Consider the following 21,895-nt stretch of genomic DNA (forward strand, 5'->3'; position numbering starts at 1 on the left):
CATATTAATACTTAAATGAGGCCTGCGCTCGTTTCAGGTGACTTCCAGGGTCACCTAATAAAAGGCCCTGGCCTATTTATCAGCGGCTCGATCTGGATTAGTAAATTGGTCATCGTTGTGCCCGTTTAACGCCTGTAAAACAGGTGCAACAATGTTGAGTTTATGCCTGATGTGTGAAGCCTGACATGCATGCAATTTGTCATTTTTAACAGGTGGGTCTAGTGAGGGTCAGTCAGAAATACAAACCAACAAACAGGAAAGATTCAAATTCCTGCCGAACCCAAATATTTCCATTTACAATGATAGCAAATCAATTGCTATGCAGGTAGAACTATACAGTGCTGAGTTATGGATACTGCTTTTTTGTACCTTTTTGTTAATATTTCTGCCTGACTTAGTAAACATACCTTTTGATAATGAATGCTGTTGTTTTTGAGTTATGTCTACTGGGTATTTTATAAGAATCAGAGTCATTTTCATATTGTCTTATCACCCCTAACATTGTACCACTTTTTAGCAACAGAATTATACATTTCACTTTGGAGGATCCTCTTTGCACCAATAGATCTATCATAGCCTCCTATGGTTTACACCAGTAGATCTACCATAGCCTCCTATGGTTTACACCAGTAGATCTGCCATAGCCTCCTATGGGTTGCACCAGTAGATCTGCCATAGCCTCCTATGGTTTACACCAGTAGATCTATCATAGCCTCCTATGGTTTACACCAGTAGATCTACCATAGCCTGCTATGGTTTACACCAGTAGATCTATCATAACCTCCTATGGTTTACACCAGTAGATCTATCATAGCCTCCTGTGATTTACACCAGTAGATCTGCCATAGCCTCCTATTGCTTTACACTGCCAACATGATATCTTGAAAAAAGGCAACTAAACAATTATCTGCCTTATGATTATCTTTTCCACACCACACAGGTTCGGTTTGTATTTTATTCACTACTCTAGCCCTGTTTGAACTCCTACACTTCCTTACTACCAGCCTCCGTGCGCAAAGCAATTTCCGCTACTTTTTCAAAGTAAAAAAGCAGACAGACATTTCTGTTGAATTACATTTGAACTAAAAACACACACCATTCTGTCTCTGAGCGCTTCCACCTATCAAACTACTTTCCTCATCACCAAATGTTATACCTTCATAGCTTCGTACATCATAAACAAACTGCATAGTGACAAGTTCCGATGAAAGGTCACCGTCCTGAAACGTTAATTCTGTTTCTCTCTCCACATATGCTGCCTGACCTGCTGAGTGTTTCCAGCATTTCTCTGTTTGCACAGTGACAAGATTGTTCCCTGCCTAGCTACACATACTCTGACTGTGCCTGCTTAAAGCTCCCTCACTGGCACCACCTGGAAATGCATTATAAAGGATACAAAAGGCACGACATGTGCTCAAATACATCTTTTTACACGTGCCAAGTTTGGCAGCGTTTGAATGGAATATTAGGAGTGGGCCGCTTCCAGCTTTGCCAGTAACTCACCCTGAAAGATATCTCCCCGCTGAGCTGATGACACCCATTTAAATCAAGAATCAAATAGATAATGGCCCAGAAATTCGTGTCGGGGGCTTCCTGCGGGGTGCAAGCCCCCGACCTACACTTACCTAGCGCGCCGGCAGTTGAAGCCTGGGCCTGTGTGGATTTCCTCTCTGTGGCCCGCTCCAGCTCCCGGCACGCTGTGCTTGTGTGACCCAGCGGTGTACTTAGTGCGATGTGTCGGCTGGGATCACGTGAGCACTGGGCAACCAATCGGAGGAGGCAAAAGTTCATTCATGAGTTTGACAGTAAGAACTGTCAAACTCATGAAAACTCCGGGCGCCCAAAACAGTACTTAAACTTGAAATAATTTTTTTTTTAAATCACACTATTTAAATGAACTATAAATAACTTTAAATAACTATTTTAAACAATAATTTAAATTTTTGAAAAAAATAATTTTATAAAAAACCGGGGCTAAAAATACACTTACCTTACAGTAAAGTCTTTAAAAATAATAAACCTGTGGGAAAAAAAATTCTAATTTTAATTAATAGACTACTTACCTTTTAAAATTAAGTCCGTACGTCTGCTTTTTTAAAGTGTAAAAAGTGGAGGCCTTCACGCACGGGCAAACCTGGAAAAAAAAAGGAAGTTCAACGCGCACGCGCAGACTCCTGCGCGCACGCGTTCGACCTCTGAACCCCTTGGTTCAGAGGATCAGAAATGCCGGTTTCCCGCGCATGTGCTGTGCATGCAGAAAACCGGCAATTCCATCGGTCCCACGCGTGAGTACACGGTGCTTACTCACGCGTTGGGACACTAATTTCTGGGCCAATGTGGTAAAAGTCTAGTGCATTTACCACTTTAACAATTATTGCCAATTTTCAACTGAAACCTGACTACGATATTAAGTAGTAATTTCTTACATGTTGAATGTCCGTATAGATGGAACAGTTCCAGAGAGTCCAGAGCTACTGAAAATCTATGGACCTTTGATCTTGGCCTAAGTTCTGGGATCGACCTGCTGGCAACCTCTACTGTCTACCTCAGTAAAGTGTGTAGGGTTGTGAGGGTGGCTGCGGGGAGGGCCCCTAATTTTAATAACCCAGGCAGGCAGTTGCACCACTGTCGGTTCAACCTTAAACCCAAATATAATTCTAGTTCAAGCAATAAGAAAAGAAAGACTTGCACCTCTCATGACCACTGTCAGCTGTGGCTCAGTGGGTAGAACACTTGCTCTGGGTTAGAAGGTTGTGGGTTCAAGTCCCCACTCCAGTGACTTGAGTACATGAATCTAGGCTGACACTCCCAGTGCAGTGCTGAGGGAGTGTTGCACTGTCGGAGGTGCTGTCTTTCAGATGAGACGTTAAACCAAGGCCCTGTCTGCTCTCTTAGGTGGATGTAAAAGATCCCATGGCAATACTTCGAAGACGAGCAGGGGAGTTATTCCCGGTGTCCCGGCCAATATTTATCCCTCAACCCACATAACTAAAACAGATGATCTAGTCATGATCACATTGCTGTTTGTGGGAGCTTGCTGTGCGCAAAATGGATGCTGCATTTCCTACATTACAACAGTGACTACACTTCAAAAGTACTTCATTGGTTGTAAAGCGCTTTGAGACATCTGGTGGTTGTGAAAGGCGCTATAGAAATGCAAGTCTTTCTTTTCTTGCTCATCCCAAAGTGCATTACAACTAATGAAGTGGAGTCACTGTTGTAATGTGGGAAACGCAGCAGCCAATTTGCGCACAGCAAGCTCCCACAAACAGCAATGTGATAATGACCAGATAATCTGTTTTCGTGATGTTGGTTGAGGGATAAATATTGGCCAGGACACCAGGGATAACTCCCCCTGCTCTTCTTCGAAATAGTGCCAGGGGATCTTTTATGCCCACTTGAGAGAGCGGACGAGGACTCGATTTAATGTCTCATCCAAAAGACGGCACCTCCGACAGTGCGGCACTCCCTCAGCACTGCACTGGAGCGTCAGCCTAGCTTTATGTGCTCAAGTCTCTGGAGTGGGACTTGAACCCACAACCTTCTGACTCAAAGGCAAGGGTGCTACCCACTGAGCCACGGCTGAGACGTAAAAACAATCACCACTCTGTATCAGGAAACTTAACTAAATAAATTGATAAATATTGCAGTTCTAATATACACAATGCATTTATAGATTTTCTTTTACACTTTCATTACACTTATCTGCATATGTAGAAAAGTTACAAGTTAGAAGAATCTTAGATTATCTAAAAACACTGCGTAGATTTCATTACTTATCTTTAGCATTTATGTGCAAATTAAATATTATTTCATTATATACCAGACTCAATGAAAGAGCTTTTGCTCAGGGATGATGTCAATTCTAAGCATTCTTTCCTAGCTATTAAGACCTGACCTATTGAGCTTTGTGGTACTGTAAGCTTAAAAATAGTAACTTAGGGATTTTTATTGGAATTTCCCAGCATCTTATCCATGTTTACATTACCTCATAGGCAGTCAGTGCATTACTTCACATGGACTTCTCAAAAGCCATGAGGAACAGCACCAGTGTCGCGGCTGGATAGAAAAACGTAACATTCACCCACTGTGAGCTGTTAACCTTTTACTCATCGATTCACTGATCTTGCCAAGGTGTGAGCTGACAAGACTGATGAGAACTAAAAGTTGTGATCTTTTGGTGGGTTTTAATCATTTGGGAGGTCCCGAACATGCTCCTGTGTATACCTCTCCAGTTAGAGATTGGTTGATAATTGGAGCGACCTCAAATCAAGACAAAGTATTTTTAAAAAATCGAGCCATAAAATGTCGGGAATTTCCTCGGAGCTGCTCCCCCTCCGGTGCCGCAACTTCACCGTAAATGTGGCGGGAAGTCCTTTTACACCAGCACCGAGAAAGTTCCCAGACTTAAAAAAAAAGTCGGGGTCTTTTGTTACTGGTTTCTTCAACATTCCCAGTGCAGAGCACTAATAGTTACCAAGGTTGTAACATTATCCCATAGGTAGAAGAGAATATTTATACATATATATATATATATGGCCCAGACTTCAAAAAAACAGGTGGGATGTTTGCAACGGTGTTACTGACACTCAACTCCTTAAAACTTAGCAGAAGATAAGATTTGTCATTATTACAAAAGCAAAATACCGCAGATGCTGGAAATCTGAAATAAAAACAGAAAATGCTGGAAATATTCAGCCGGTCGGGCAGCATCTGTGGAGAGAGAAACAGAGTTAAAGTTTCGGGTCGATGACCTTTCGTCAGAACTGGAAAAAGTTAAAGATGTAACAGGTTTTAAGCAAGTACAGGGGCAGGGAAAGAGGGGAAGGATAGAGAATGAACAAATTGCCACCCCATTTTGCCTTACACCATCATACCTTTTGTCATTTAATCTCTCCTGCCTCCCCCCCGTCACAGACCTTCCCTTTTGTTCTTTCCTCCCCTCCCCACGTTTCCCTGCGTGCTTAAAACCTGTTCCATCTCTAACTTGTTCCAGTTCTGACAAAAGGTCATCGACCTGAAACATTAATTTTGTTTTTTCTCTCTCCACAGATGTTGTCTGACCTGCTGGGCATTTTGAACATTTTCTGCTTTTATTTGTCATGATGATTACTTTCGGTGTTGTTTTCAGTGTAAGAGCTCAGTAGAACAGTCTGTAAATTGAAATGATAGCAGGGAAGAATAAAGGATAAATGATCATACCTTGAGGTCCTACAGTAATTGAGACAGCTGAGGTTGTTTGAAAAGGGCTAGCTTTATTTTTCTCAACACAGAAAAGTTGTCCAAACCTGCTTATATTGCTCCATTGTTGCAGTGGTGATATCATCACGCCAGGTGCTACTTGGAAATGTTTCCAGAGGGAGCCTGACAGGTGAGATACACTGCTTTCTCTGATTTCTCAGAGGTGATCGGCTTATGAAGTCATTTGCCCTGTTTGTGTATTTTTGCCCCCCAATTTTCTCCCTGCCCCCTCTTGATGGTATAACCTCATGCCAACATGCAGTTCCACAGAAACAAGATAGATACAGGTGAGGAAGGCAATTTAGGATATCCTAGTTCATCCATCCAAAAAGGCCTATAGCCCCTCCCAATAAGGGACTCCAGATTTGGAAATCTAACGTTAAATTTTTTTGTTTCTATTTGCATTGCGCTCTTTAATGAGCTGCTTTACTTGGATGGCATCTTTCCCAGATTCGCTCTTCCCTGAACTTAAATGACCTGAAGCAACATATGCTGACATCACACTGCTACATGTGACTATTCAAACGGGTCTTTGTATTTTCCAGTGTGCTAAAACATACAGCGTGCCAGACATGCACAATGGGAGAAAGAAAGTCATACATAGAGGAAGGCGAGAAAGTGTGAGAGAGTAAGAAACATTGGGGGAAAAGTTCAGTTGTTTGCGCCTCCCGTTAGCGCCTTAAGAGGGCGCTAATGGGACGCAAAGCAACTAGCGCCCGGGCGCGGCGATGTTTGCGCCGCTCACAAAATTAACTAGACATTTTGCAGCGGCGCTAAACACTACTGCCACGATCTCCTGCGCCGGCAGATTGTGACATCAGTCGAGTGCGCAACCCGCCATAAGTGCCCCGGACTGGATATTGAGTGGCGCCCCCTGCCTTACCGCCTGCCGCTAGCAATGACAGGTTGAGGGGAGCGTTTTGCTGTCAGAAAGGGACTGGGGGAGCGCTATTTAAAGGTGACCACTTCCTGCCGTTTTTTGTCGGTGACATTTTTGCACCACGCATTCTGAGAGAGGGAGAGAGAGACTTCTGGAGAGATTCAACGCTGTGTGAAGGAGTTTTGAGTACTGAGCAGCACTTTGCAGGTTTATTTTGATTTGCCCTTCCTTGCTTCGCCAGCGCTCTGAGGTAGCGTCTCGCTCCTTGGCATTCGCGCCTTAAGACAGGTGTGAAGCGCCTCATTTAGCGTTCCAATCACCTCCAGGGGCAATAAAAGCCAAGTTTGCTGTCAGAGGCGATAATTAGCACCAGGCGCTAAACTTTGCGCACGGCCGATAATGGCGCGACAAATGGGGCGACACTGAATTTTCCCCCCATATAGAGCAGGGGAGACAGAGATAAGAGACTTACACAAAGGGAGAGAAAGAGTGAAAAAAAAATCCTAGACAAGCACAAAGATACAGAGACAAGTAAAAGTGTGTGAGGCATACGGAGGGAGGGAAAAATGAGGGTGACAGGAAGAGTGAAAGACCAACAGAGAGATTGACACAAATTTTAACCCCCAAAAATGGGTAGGTTTGGGTCAGGTGGGAAGCTAAAATTAAAAACATTTCAAACCCAAACCCAACCCGCCTCGAACCCGCCCACTTCCAGTTTTAACGGGGGCGGAACAGAAGGTGGGCGACCAATCTGCTCTCAGGAGGCAGATCCTTCATTTCAATACTTTAACATTTTCTGTTTCTCTTTCAGATTTTCATCATCTGCAGCATTTTGGCTTTTTGTTCTGTTTCTTTCTTTTGCCAAACAACAAAAGTATTGCTTAGCACTGCCAGCACGTCGGTACATCATTAGAGACTCGCCAAAAGGATTACAGGGTGGTAGAACACAACTTCAGCGGGGGGGACACAAAAACGGGCATACTGGATCGCCCGCCCAATTTACACCCCGCCTGACTTTCCTTTCAATTGTCTTTACCACGTCCAGCCAGGAGACTTGATAACACAGGGTGGTAAGTTAGAGACTGATTACAAACTAAAAGGATAGAATTTACAGAACAGAAACAGGCCATTCGGCCCAACTGGTCCATGCCGGTGTTTATGCTCCACACCAGCCTACTTCATCTAACCCCATCAACATATCCTTCTATTCTTTTCCCTCTCATGTACTTATCTAGCTTTCCCTTAAAAGCATCTATGCTGTTTGCCTCAACTACTCCATGTGGTAGTGAGTTCCACGTTCTTACCACTCTCTGGGTAAAGAAGTTTCTTCCAAATTCCTCACTGGCTTCACCAGTGACTATTCTACATCCAAAGCCCCAATGTACATTAGACACATCTCAAATTTATGACTTATACATTTAATGGCCCAGAAATTCAGGTCCCAACGCGTAAGTACGCACGGGGTACTCACGCATAGGCCCAGCGAAAGTGCCGGTTCGTGCATGCACTGCGCATGCGTGGGAAACCGGCACTTCCGTTCCCCTGAAAGAAGGGGTTGACAGGTGGAACGCGTGCGCCAGAGAGGCAGCGCGTGCGCATGGAACTTCCGTTTTTTTTCCAGGTTTCTCCGGGAGGGTAAGTCTCCAGGAGTTACACTTTTAAAAAGCAGGCGCAAGGCCTGCTTTTAACAAGGTAAGTGGTGAATTAATTAAAATTAAAACATTTTTCCCACAGGTTTATTATTTTTAAATACTTTAAAGAAAGGTAAGTTTATTTTTAGCCCTGTTAGAAAATGTAATTGATTTTTTCAAAAATTTAAATTATTGTTTAAAATAGTCATTTCATGTAATTTATAGTTATTTTTAAAATGTGATTTAAAAAAAATGTATTTGAAGTTTTAAGGATGTTTTGGTGCTTATAGTATTTATAGGTTTGACAGCTCTTCCTGTCAAACTTATGAATGAAGCATTCCCTGCTACGATTGGCTCTCCATGGCCCATGTGATCCCAGGGGACGCATCAAACTAACTGCGCCCCTGGGATACGCAAGCACTGCGCGCCGGCAGTTGGAGGAGGCCCAGGATCGGAATCCCACGCGGGCCAACAGCTCAACGGCCGGCGCGCTAGGTAAGTGCAGGTCGGAGGCTTGCACCCACGGGAAGCCCCTGACCCGAATCTCTGGGCCAATATTTCATATAAGGGTAAAAGTTACTGCTGGCAATAATAGCAGTTGAATGCTTAATGTTTTCGTATGACATTCCCCTGTCCTCTATTTTAACAGAGAGATAAATGGGTCAGTGCTTCCATTAAAATAATGGACAGACTAATGCTAAATGTTCATCCGCTAATATTGCCAACTGTTAATTTTACCCTGTAATGAATATAAGGTACGTTGTTGCCTTATTTCTATGTCTTCATGCCAGGATAAATGAATTGCGTTGATGATGACCTTTCGTTAAAAGAGAATCAGGGGGCATATTTTCCGACTGGTAGAATTGGTCCCATTGGGGTGGAATGTGTATGAGGTTTGGGGAATTGGGCAGAGATCCCTTTTGCCGGATCCTTGCTTGATTGTCACAGTCTCCAATATTCCATCGTGAGGCACAGAAATAGGTTTTAGTGCAATTTCCACACTGTTTAGGCCAGGTTCATGCTGTACACTCTGCTTTCCCATCAGGAGTGGATGGAAAGGGAAGCTACAAGTGTAATGAAGCTCTTACTAGGGCTTTTTTAGTGTCAGCTGTGGTTTTGGTGGTGGCACTCTGGCCTCTGAGTCAGAAGGTTCTGGGCACAAGTCCCACTCCAGAGACTTGAGCACAAAAATCTAGGCTAACACTCCAGGGCGGTACTGAGTGAGTGCTGCACTGTCAGAGGTGCTGTCTTTTGGATGAGATGTCTGCCCTCTCGGGTGGACATTTGAAGAAGAACAGGCGAGTTATCCCCAGTGTCTTGGCCAATACTTATCCCTCAACCAACATCACTAAAACAGATTATCTGGTCATTATTACATTGCTGTTTGTGGGAGCTTGCTGTGTGCAAATTGTCTGTTGCAAATTGTCTGTCACATTACAACAGCGACTACACTTCAAAAATACTTAGTTGGCTGTAAAGCGCTTTGGGACGTCCTGAGGTCATGAAAGGCGTTATATAAATGCAAGACTTTCTTTCTATTTTGTATTTTCTTAAGTTAAATTTGTCCAATAGCTTTTAGGGCTGGTTTTTATTTTTTTGTCACAGAATGTTTTTGCATTTTGATATTTTTACAACATTTATTTTGGTACCCAAACAGTAGGAAACATGTATGTGTAGAAACAAGAACAGTCAACTACTGTGCAGAATCTTCAGAAAGCTGAATGTAACTGAAAGATTTATAAATGGTTTTATTTACCCCTAACTACAATAGTTAATAAGAACATAAGAAATAGGAGTAGGCCATTTGGCCCCTCGAGCCTGCTCCGCCATTCAATAAGATCATGGCTGATCTTCTACCTCATCTCCACTTTCCTGCACTATCCCCATATCCCTTGATTCCCTTAAGATTAATGGGGGCAAAATTCAGTATCGCCCCATTTGGGGCGCCATTATCGGCCGTGTGCAAAGTTTAGCGCCTGGCGCTAATTATCACCTCCGACTGCAAACTTGGCTTTTATCGCCCCTGGAGGTGATTGGAGCGCTAAATCAGGCGCTTCACACCTGTCTTAAGGCGCAAAGGCCGAGGAGCGAGGCGCTACCTCAGAGCGCTGGCGAAGCAAGGAAGGGCAAATCAAAATAAACCTGCAAAGTGCTGTTCAGTACCCAAAACTCCTTCACACAGCGTTGAATCTCTCCAGAAGTCTCTCTCTCTCTCTCTCTCTCAGAATGCGTGGTGCAAAAATGTCACCGACAAAAAAAGGCAGGAAGCGGTCGCCTTTAAATAGCATTCCCCTAGTCCCTTTCTGACAACATAACGCTCCCCTCAACCTGTCGTTGCTAGCGGCAGGCAGTAAGGCAGGGGGCGCCACTCAATATCCAGTCCAGGGCACTAACGGGGCGTTGCGCACTCGACTGACGTCACGGTCTGCCGGCGCAGGAGATCGTGGTGGTAGTGTTTAGCGCCGCCGCAAAATGTCTAGTTAATTTCGCGAGCGGTGCAAACATCGCCGCGCCCGGGCGCTAGTTGCTTTGCGCCCCATTAGCGCCCTCTTAAGGCACTAACAGGAGGCGCAAACAACTGAATTTTTCCCCCTATCGATCTAACGGATAAAGCAGGGCAAGATTTTTTTAAAAAGGCATGCCATGAAGATCAGCAGGCATTAGTGCTGGACTACCTGTACCTGGCATTATGCCAAAAACCATATCTCGAGGTCCCAGAACACCTACCTCACAATGATTAAGGATAACATATTCCAGCATCTCCGGGTCAGCATGGAGCCAGTTTGCATATCTGCAGCCAAGCTACTCCATAGAGATAATTACTTCCAGTGCAGTAAAGGTGACTATTAATTTTGCACCCTACTGGAGTATAGGTATAGGTATAGGAAAGTAATGAAACAGCTGAAAGGTTGTGTAAGAACTTAGCATAAACCAATTGTAAATGTGTAGAGAGTTGATCTACAATACTTTGCAGTATGCGTACATAAGTCCTGGGAAATGGCATTGACGTGTAGCCAAATCTTGGTAGATTCCTTCATGTGCTTGTTTTTCTAGGTTCAGCAGGTAGTGCACGCAATGTTGACCCTGACCAACACCTCTTGCCTAACATTCTGGGACTGCTATCCTCCAGAGAGGGTGCCCCAGAGTGCCAAAAAGAAGACATCCCTTCTTCTACCCACTTAGTAGGACTGTCACTTCGTCAGCCATCAGCAAGGGGGGGGCTTAAGGCGTTGGCCCACTCCACCACTTTCATAGTAACATAGAGATAGGAACAGGAGTAGGCCATTCGGCCCTTCGAGCCTGCTCCGCCATTCAATGAGATCATGGCTGATCCTCGTCTGAGATCATAGCTGATCTTACCAGTTCAGTACCCCGTCCCCGCCTTTTCTCCGTAACCCTTAATCCCCTTAGCCTTCAGAAATATATCCAATTCTCTCTTGAAAATATTTATTGAATTAGCCTTCACAGCCCTCTGTGGCAGGGAATTCCACAGGCTCACCACTCTTTGAGTGAAGAAATTCTTCCTCATCTCTGTTTTAAATGATTTGCCCGCTATTTTTAGACTGTGGCCCCTGGTTCTGTGCTCCCTGGCCATTGGAAACATTCTCTCTGAATTCAGCCTGTCCAGGCCTGCCATAATTTTATATGTTTCGATGAGATCCCCTCTCAATCTTCTAAACTCCAGTGAGTACAAGCCCAAACTATTTAATCTCTCTTCGTAGGTCATTCCCGCCATTCCAGGTATCAGCCTGGTGAATCGCCGTTGCACTCTTTCCATGGCAAGAACATCCTTCCGCAGATGGGGCGACCAAAACTGTACACAATACTCCAGATGCGGTCTCACCAGCACCTTGTACAGCTGTAGTAAGGTATCCCTATTCCTATACTCGAACCCCCTTGATATGAAGGCCAACATACCATTTGCCTTCTTAATCGCCTGTTGCACCTGCATGCTCTCCTTCAGTGACTGGTGCACAAGAACACCCAGGTCCCTCTGCACTTCCCCATCTCCCAATCTATTGCCATTTAGATAATAATCTACCCTCCTGTTTTTACCCCCAAAGTGGATAACCTCGCATTTATCCACATTATAGTGCATCTGCCACGTATCCGCCCATTCCCCCAACCTGTCCAAATCGCACTGTAGCCTCCTGACATCCTCATCAGAGCCCACCCCTCCTCCTAGTTTAGTGTCGTCAGCGAATTTGGAAATATTGCATCCAATTCCCTGATCCAGATCATTTATATATATTGTGAACAGCTGGGGTCCCAGGACAGATCCTTGCGGCACCCCGCTGGTCACTGCCTGCCACTCTGAAAACGAGCCGTTTATTCCAACTCTCTGTTTTCTATCCGCCAGCCAGTTCTCTATCCACGTTAATACTTTGCCCCCAATCCCATGAGCCTTAATTTTGCATGACAATCTTTTGTGTGGAACCTTATCGAAGGCTTTCTGGAAGTCAAGGTACACCACATCCACTGGCTCTCCCCCATCTATTTTACCAGTTACTTCCTCAAAAAATTCCAGCAGATTAGTCAAACACGATTTACCCTTTGTAAATCCATGTTGACTCTGTCCGATCCTTTCACCATTCACTGGATTTTTGCCAGACTCTCCTTTTGCCCCAGACCATTGGAATCGAAACAACTGATGCATTTAAGGGGAAGCTAGATAAATACATGAGGGTGAAAGGAATAGAAGGTTATGCTGGTAGGGTTAGATAAAGGGGGGTGCAAGGAGGCTCGTGTGGAGCATAAACGCCAGCATTGTGTAGTTGGCCTGTTTCTGCGCTGTACATTCTATGCAATTTCTATTTGATTATTTGTGTTCCAAGAATTGCAACATTTCAACTGAGGACATTTGCTTTTTTTATATTCTGTCTTTTTGCACCGCGATCCCTCAGTATCACACACCTACCTCAACTGAGAAGTTATAACAAATGCTGTGAAGGACATCCAGTCCCACGATAGCCACCGTATCAGCATGCTGAATGAGACTGTATTTAACTCTCTGTCAAATATGATAATGTGACCCACTTAAAGTCAATTTTGATAATGAGATTTTAAAATATTTTTGGTTCATAAGGGCAGAAGTTGCATCATGAGATGTCTTCACGCTGCGAAATGAGGTAACCTTACAGACGATAAATATTCTGTTACTGTAATGTTTTGATAATAATTAGAGGATAATTAATGAGAATTGGATTCATCACCATTTATCATGAGCAAAAAAGACATGAGTTATGTAGCCTCATATCACAATTGTAATAAATAGGGTATGGACTTTCTCTCTGTCAAGTATGGTGCTAGTACACCCAGATTAATTTCTTTCTCTTTGGTGCTATGGAATCATGAGACGTAGTCAGCCTTTACATTGAACTTTATCGCACGAATTGAGCTTCAGAAGGTTTCACTGTGTAAGTCCATTCCTTCATGCTTGTGACCTACTTTAGTATGTCTCATTATAAATTTTCCCCATAGAAAAGAAATAATATTTTACTTTTACAGGCAAGTAAATAATTATATCCATATATTATATAACTAGCAGGGGAGCCCCGCAGTGCGAGGGCAATTTTGGGCTGCGCGGTCTCTTTGCCCCTGTCTGTCCCCCCTCTCAGGCCTGGTCAATGTGTGGGTAAGGAGCCTGGGACTGGATTTGGGTTGTCGGCAGTTTCCAGGGCTTTTTTGGGCCTGGTGGATGTGTGGGCCGGAAGCCTGGGACTGGATTTGGGCTGTTGGCAGTTGGAGAAGCCTAGGCCCGTTTGGCACTGTTTTTTAACCTAAACATTTGTAGCTTTTAATACCTTCAAAGATGAAAGTTAAAGTGCCTATAAAACATTTTTGGTAAATCTTTTTGAAAAAAAATAAGATACTAACCTCGATGAGCATATTTTTAGGTTGAGGCAATGGGGTTTTTAGCTTGAGGCAATGGCTGCCAGATCCCTGAGATGAAAACGATTAGTCCCGCCCACACACACACCGATTGGTCAACCATCAGGTGACTGAACTGTAGGATTGGTCAATCATGACGGCACAGGATTGGTCGACCTTGACGTCAGTCAATCAATGCTAATGAGTGGATAATGAGTGGAATTTTGAAGGTTTTTTGTATAATGTGCGAACAATTTTTTCCGACCAAAAAGTAAATACGCTTATGACCGTTCTGGAATCGTAAGCTTTCTTTGGATGTAACGCACGTGTAGGTACGCTCTATAACTTTAGAGTGTATAGCCGGACAGACAGAAGGACAGACAGACAGACAGACAGATCGATCCTTTTATATATATAGAGATATATTAGATTGGATAGAGGTTTGGCTAACTAACAGAAAACAGAGAGTCATTTTCAGGATGGCAATCTGTAACTAGTGGAGTACCACAGGGATCAGTGCTGGGGCCTCAATTATTTTCAATCTATATTAATGACTTGGATGAAGGAAGTGAGTGTATTGGAGCCAAATTTGCAGACAATACAAAGATAGGTGGGAAAGCAAGTTGTGAAGAGGACAGAGCCTGCAAAGGGAAATAGATAGATTAAGTGAGTGGGCAAGAATTTGGCAGATGGAGTATAATGTGGGAAAATGTGAAGTTATCCACTTTGGTAGAAAGAATAGAAAGGAAAAATATTATTTAAATGGAGAAAGACTACAGAATGCAGCGGTACAGAGGGATTTGGGTGTCCTCGTACATAAAACACTAAAAGTAATTAGGAAGGCCTTTATTTCAAGGGGGATAGAGTTTAAAAGTAGGGGAAGTCTTGCTACAACTGTACAGGGCGCTGTTGAGACCACACCTAGAGTACTGCGTACAGTTTTGGTCCCCTTACTTAAGGAGGGATATGCTTGCATTGGAGGCAGTTCAGAGAAGGTTCACTAGGTTGATTCTTGGGATGGAAGGGTTGTCTTATGAGGAAAGGTTGAGCAGGTTGGGCCTATACTCATTGGAGTTTAGAAGAATGAGAGGTGATCTTATTGAATCATATAAGATACTGAGGGGCTTGACAGGGTAGATGCTGAGAGGATGTTTCCCCTCGTGGGGGAATCTAGAACTAGGGGGCATAGTCTCAGAATAAGGGGTCGCCCATTTAACACGGAGATGAGGAGGAATTTCTTCTCTCAGAGGGTCGTGAATCTTTGGAATTCTTTACCCCAGAGAGCTGTGGAGGCTGGGTCAGTGAATATATTCAAGGCTGAGACAGACAGATTTTTGAGCAACAGGGGAGTCAAAGGTTATGGGGAGCGGGCAGGAAAGTGGAGTTGAGGCCAAAATCGGATCAGCCATGATCTCATTAAATGGCGGAGCAGGCTCGCGGGGCCGAATAGCCTGCTCCTGCTCTTCTTTCTTACGTTCTTATACCTCGTATAATAAAATAGTAATTCTGCATTACAAAACAATGCTGCCATTGTAATGAAATTATCTACTCAAGATTGGATGCTTTGCAACAACTATAATGAAATAGCTTAAAATGCCACTGATTTAAAGGGTCCAACTTCACATTTTAATGCAATGTCTGGGTTTAGATTAGCAGTGATGTTTGCCAGTGACCCAGTTATCAGAAGTAATGTTTTCTGTATACTCTGTGATAGATTGCTGACAGTGGCTCGTGGTTTTTTCTTCTGTCACGTACAGTGCAGAGTATTGTCTCCATCTGTGCTCTCCGCAGCTTTCTGTAGTGTTGTACTAACACATGAGATAAGCACAGCTCTCAATTGATGGATTCTGTGTGGGAAAATGCTGCAGACCAAACTGAGGGTATCTAGTGCAAACAACGCTCATCATGCAAGGGCTCAGGGGGGTCAAATAGATAAAACATGAAACCCGAGTCCAGGACTACCTGTTTATTTGGTGCTATTAAATATTAATTTGAATAGTGCTGTGTTAAAATGGTAAAGTGCTTATATGGTGAGAAGCCCAAGTTCTTCAGTTGTACCATGGCAAGAGATTAAAGATGATTACTGAAACCAAGGTCTGAAATTTAACTGGGCTGAACTGAGCTAAAATTCTAACTATTTGGAGATTTACCCCAATTAGCTTTAGAGGTCCCTGTCCCCTTAAAATATGTGGTTCACAGAGCCAGAAGGACACTTCCTCTCTCTCCCCCAACCCCCTCCTCCATGTGAAGTGGCATTTTCTGTGCTTGGAACTTTCTTTTTACCTCCTTGGATGCTGTGGCCGCGATTTCGCCAGCTGTGGCTAGTCCGGTGCGGCCGGAGCAGGCAGCGGCCTCGAACCCCGCTCCTGCCTTCATCCCGCCCCCTCCAAGTGATTTGCCCCTGGTTGGTCTTGTTAAGCCCGCCCTGCGAGGTTCCCGGCCAATTAAAAGGAAGCGGGTCTGACGATGTCATCTGATGATGCGCCATCAGCCGGTTTCCTGAAAGGGACCATGTCCACATTCATTTTGACAGTTGTGCTGCCAGTGTTCTACAGCAAACACTGACAATCACAGCACAAAGGTGCACGGCTGCACTCAGACTCTCCCATGACTTCCTCCATATGCTTATGGAGGGAGTCACAGCACGCAGGGAGGTTCTCTTCCCTTCCAATGGGCAGAAGAGACCTCCCCAGGAGACCAACGCAGCCTGGTTGCACATTGCGCAGGAGGGCACAAACAGGGATGTCATCAGGAGGACCAGGCTGCAGTGGCGACGTGAACCTCGTGGAAAACTTGGAAAAATGGTTTGTACCTGGTAAAATGCTGATTAAATTGCTTTAAATACCCTCTTAACTATCTGGATTGCATGACCCGCCGCTTAGTGCCGTGTCTGTAAAGCGCAGGCAGAGCCGGTACTAGGGAAACTCACAAGGAGGTGGGTTCAGAGCGGGATACCGCCCCGCTGTCAATCTTTCTGATTTTGACAGCGGACCCGCCTCCGAACCCGCCCTCTGAGCACCGGCAAAATTCAGCCCAAGGTGTGCATTTGGGAGGAACTCCTGACTACCTTAGATAATGATAGTAATTCTTCAATTGGTGGGAGTGGCTGTGATTGTTTCATCATGGTTGTTTGGTGATCTTTGTTCATTTTCACTAGCAGTCTATTTGGATGGTGTAGCTTCTGACCTCCTGATGGTATATTGACCAATATATAAGTGGCAGTCTATGGACAGTGTTATAACTGCATAAAGGTCCTTCTCTGCCTAACTCAGGGGAAAAAAACATGATCCTTGGATGTCTTATGAACAGATTCCTGGTCGCATTGTGGAGTCGGGCAGTATCTGACGCCTGTCAATCTACTGACAGTTCTTTTGCTTTTATTCAACTCTTGCACATTGACCCCAGTATTTTTAGGCAAGACAACACCAGCACGTAGAAATATGCTCAAAAATCTTTGCATTCAGATGAAGATGGCTCAATTCCACCCATCAGCTGGGATCTTCTCGTGTCGGCTGGGTCTCGAGCTACAGTGCCTTGCAATAGTGAAGCCTTCCACCTCAGGAAAAGAACTGAAAACTGGCAATAGTTAACAGCACCTTGACCCTTGGAGCAAGGACTTCCTGCTTCATTGAGAAATAAACTTGGAAGGTGGTCATGCAAATATACTTGGCATGTGGAGCAAGAAAGTATTTCTAAAATAGTTTTGATGCATACATTTGTTTTGAATATTGGATATAATGTCATTTGATTTCCATATCATCGCACAAGTTATCCAGCCACACAGGTAAACCTGGATCCTCAATGACTGCAGGCTGTGCATTTAGAACTAGCATTGATCGCTGCCTCAGCCTCAAAGGATGAAGTGAGATCCTAATGACATTTTCTTTGCAGATGCAAAGGTTCAGAGATCTGATGCAGATTGAGTAACAATAACGATAAATATGAAACTTATATCTCATTGAAACTTATAAGATTCTAACAGGGCTAGACAGACTAGATGCAGGAAGGATGTTCCCGATGGCGGGGGAGTTCAGAACCAGGGTCACAGTCTAAGGATAAGGGGTAAGCCATTTAGGACTGAGATGAGGAGGAATTTCTTCACCCAGAGAGTGGTGAACCTGTGGAATTCTCTACCACAGAAGGCAGTAGAGGCCAATTCATTAAATATATTCAAGAAGGAGTTAGATATATTTCTTAAGGCTAAAGGGATCAAGGGATATGGGGAGAAGGCAGGGACAGGGTACTGAGTTTGGATGATCAGCCATGATCTCATTGAATGGCGGAGCAGGCTCGAGGGGCCGAATGGCCTACTCCTGCTCCTGTCTTCTATGTTTCTATGTTTCTATGAAAGGTTAGGCTCCTAAGCCATCAGAGGGAAGGCACTGAACAGAGAGCAATGATTTCTCCACAGGGAGAGGGCAATTTGGAGACTGAGTCAACTGGGGCTGCTTACTCAGTAGCATTAGCAAAGATGTAGGATCAGGACATCCTTGCTTCTCCCGCTCACCTCTTCCCATTGGGGAATGGCCTTCAGTACAAAGAAGAAATTTAAAAAACGAAAAGAAGAATGGCCACAACCTCCTATTAATAAATGGTTTTGTATGAAGCCTACTATCACAGTGACGTAAAATATGTTTTAACAGATGCAAAGAGAATAGTTTTCGCAGCTCTTGACAGATCCCACTGAATTTTTTGGGAGGGGGAGGGGACAATAACCAAAAGAGTAAAAGCCTCCTCATATCATTAAGTATTTCTATTGTCTGATGCAGGCATTGGGGAATATAAAAAAAGTGAAGCTTTAATTGAAAGTAAGGTATAAATCACTGTCTATTCAAGAGCAAATATTCTTTTATCTCCTTTCTCTTATTTTAAACAATGGTTGCAATTTGTAACAGAATCTTCTATTTTCAATGAATCAAATGATCTTCGAACAGTAGTATTGCACAAGTACAATTGTACACCATCTTTGCAAAAGTTAAAATATTAAATTCATTAATTCTCAAAGGCAGACACCATATTAATATTCAGATGAGGGGATGATGCCACGAGTGACACACGAGCATGCTCTTTTTTTTTACATCATTCCCACTACCAAGGACTTAAAAAATATTGCCAACCGAGGCAAGAGTAGATCTTTTTAATCCAAATCTTCTTGACCTGCATTTGGCCTCTGGCCACTGGGGAGATTAAGTAAGTATGATTTTAAAATGTAATTTTAAAATGTATTTTATTTCTGTAATGGATTTTCAAGTCATCCACCATTTCCTGCAGAGGTTTCAAATGTTCTGTAAGGAAAATGGCGTCGGAGAGAGACTGGCAATCCCTAACCGTTTCGAAAATTGTTTGGTTTCCTGCCTCTTGTTTCCTTCTCTCCCAGCTACAAAGTGATGTGAGTGCCACAGCCTATGCAACAAAGAAACAGAGAAACAACATGCAGTAGAATTATGGTCATAATGATCAAATGGATTTCACAGCTTCTCCCTTGACAGAACTTCTGACCAGTGACTGACGTATCATCTTTAAAATGATCCTAAACATTATCCTAAGATAACCTGCCTTTTATTCTCCTTCTAGTTCATGTTCTCCATTGCAATTTTTCTTATCTTTTTTTATTTTACTCAGGCTGTTATAGTCAGTGCTGCTCTGAATTTGCCTCTCTCATTCCTCCTAAGCTCTAAATGTACCATCCTGCCACGCTCTTTCTCCTTCCTGCATCCTCACTGTGTTCCAACCTAGCCTCACTGCCCCATCTTCAACTTAAAAAGTCTTTTTCAAAGCTCTGGAACTCCCGACCCCCCCCGCCCCGTCTTCTCTTCATCCACAGTCTACAGAGTTTAAAATCCAAAAACTTGGCATTGTAGGAATGGCTAGATTCCTAACTAAAGGACTGAGATCGAGTCAGTCTATCAAACAAACGATGTTTAATACTAATCAACAGAGTTTAAAATGAAAACACAGGAGAACTACATTACAGGTCTGTACTCTCTGCTGGCTCCACGAGGACTGGCTAGGGCGGCTCCCCAGCCTGACGTCATGACGTCATCACGTTTTCCTGCCGCTGGAGGATCATGTGATCAATGTGATGACGTCATCGCGTTTGGTCTCATTCTTAAAGGGACCGCGCTATGTACATGCAATGATATGAACAAAGATACAGATTCATTCTGTAGCTAATAATTTGTTAAAGATAATTATGCACATTAGATCAGAGTCCCCCTGGTGGCTCCTCCACATGCGCCCCCCCAGAATTGTCTTTAACAGTAAAAGTCAATCGACTAGGAGGTCTGACAAGCCTGTCAGAGCGACTCCTGTATTCTTGGAGTGGACGTTGTTGAACAGCGGGCGGGCTGGCGGATGGAAGCCTTCGGTCTGGCGTGGATGCAGCGGGAGGTCAACCACGTCATGGTGGCTGTGCAGTCTCTACTGGCCGGTCGATGTCCAGGTGTGCCGGTTTGAGACGGTCAATGGATATGTGGTCGGGTTTACCACCGATGTCTACAGAGAAACTCTTGTCGCCTGTCTCCAGTACGCGAAAAGGGCCTGTGTAAGGGGCCTTGAGCGGATCCCTATGGGCATCATGACGAATGAATACAAATTCAGCATTCTTTAGCTCCGCTGGTACGTGTGAAGATGGAAGGCCGTGATGCAAAGTTGGGATAGGCGCAAAAGCCCTGGCTGTTTCCCGGTGGCTGCTGAGTTGTTCGGCTGTGGACCACGGCTCAGTTGGAAGCGGCAGGAAATCTCCCGGTACGCGGAGTGGCTGGCCGTACACGAGCTCCGTGGCGGACGATTGCAGGTCCACTTTGGATGCCGTGCGGAGACCCAACATGACCCACGGAAGCTTATCCACCCATCCGACGCCTTGGAGGCTGACCCTCAGTGATGCCTTTAACGATCTGTGGAAACGTTCGCACAAACCATTTGCTTGCGGGTGATAGGCCGTGGTGCGGTGAAGCTTGGTGCCGAGACCCTGGGCCACAGCGTTCCAGAGCTCGGAAGAGAACTGTGGACCACGGTCTGAAGAAATGTCCACCGGAACGCTGAAATGTGCGATCCACGAGGAGAGGAATGCTTTGGCGACATCAGCGGACGTAGTAGACGCATGAGGAACTGCCTCTGGTACGATCGACCATGGTGAGGATGTGTGTTAACCCCTGCGACGGTGGAAGCGGCCCGACGAGGTCCACGTTTACATGGTCGAATCGACGTTCTGGTACTGCGAACGTGGCTAATAGGGCCTTAACGTGACGTTGCACCTTAGACGTTTGACAGACGACGCAGGTGTTAGCCCAGTCACGGATATCCTTACGCATTCCTCTCCAGACGAACTTAGCCGACATTAACTTTTGAGATGCCTTCATGCCAGGATGCGAAAGCCCATGTATGGCGTCGAAAACTTTGCAGCGCCAGGCGACTGGAACGATCGGGCGGGGATCTCCCATGGAGACATCGCAGAGTAACGAGGTGCCTGCAGCGTGGAATTGCACATCGGTCGGTTGGAGGCTAGAGGTGTCGGTGCGATACGCCTGTGTTTCAGGGTCGGATGCCTGATCGGTAGCCATGAGGGCATAATCGATGCCCAGCTGGACCGCCCGTACGGTCGCGCGAGAAAGGCAATCAGCTACCAAGTTGTCCTTGCCAGCTACGTGTTGGACGTCTGTCATGAATTCTGAAATGAAAGTTAGCTGTCGCTGCTGTTGAGCCGACCACGATTCGGCGGTCTTGGCCATGGCGAAGGTCAGTGGTTTGTGATCTACAAACGCAGTGAAGGGACATCCTTCTCACAAAAAACGGAAATGGCAGATAGCCAGGAACAGCGCCAGCAACTCCCGGTCGAAAGTGCTGTATTTGCGTTCGTTGCGCCGGAGTTGGCGGCTGAAAAATGCCAGTGGTTGCCACGTCCCGTTGACCCACTGTTCCTGCACAGCGCCTATGGCATAGTCGGAAGCGTCGGTGGTAAGGGCGATGGTGGCACCTGGCAGAGGGTGCGCCAACATAGTTGCATTGGCTAGAGCGGTTTTTGTGTTGTCGAAAGCGTTGTCCATTTCGACCGTCCAGGCTATTGTATCCTTTCCGGCCTTGCCTTTGAGGGCCTCGTAGAGGGGCTGCATGAGTCGTGCTGCCTTGGGCACAAAGCGGTGGTAGAAATTCACCATGCCCAGGAATTCTTGAAGAGCCTTGGTGGACTGCGGCCTTGGGAATGCCGTAATTGCTTCGACCTTTGACTGCAGCGGAATTGCGCCCTCCGAAGTAATGCGGTGGCCCAAGAAGT

Source organism: Somniosus microcephalus, chromosome 9 (assembly GCF_052327205.1).
Source record: "Somniosus microcephalus isolate GS21.2 chromosome 9, FLI_Smic_1.0, whole genome shotgun sequence".
Taxonomy (NCBI): domain Eukaryota; kingdom Metazoa; phylum Chordata; class Chondrichthyes; order Squaliformes; family Somniosidae; genus Somniosus; species Somniosus microcephalus.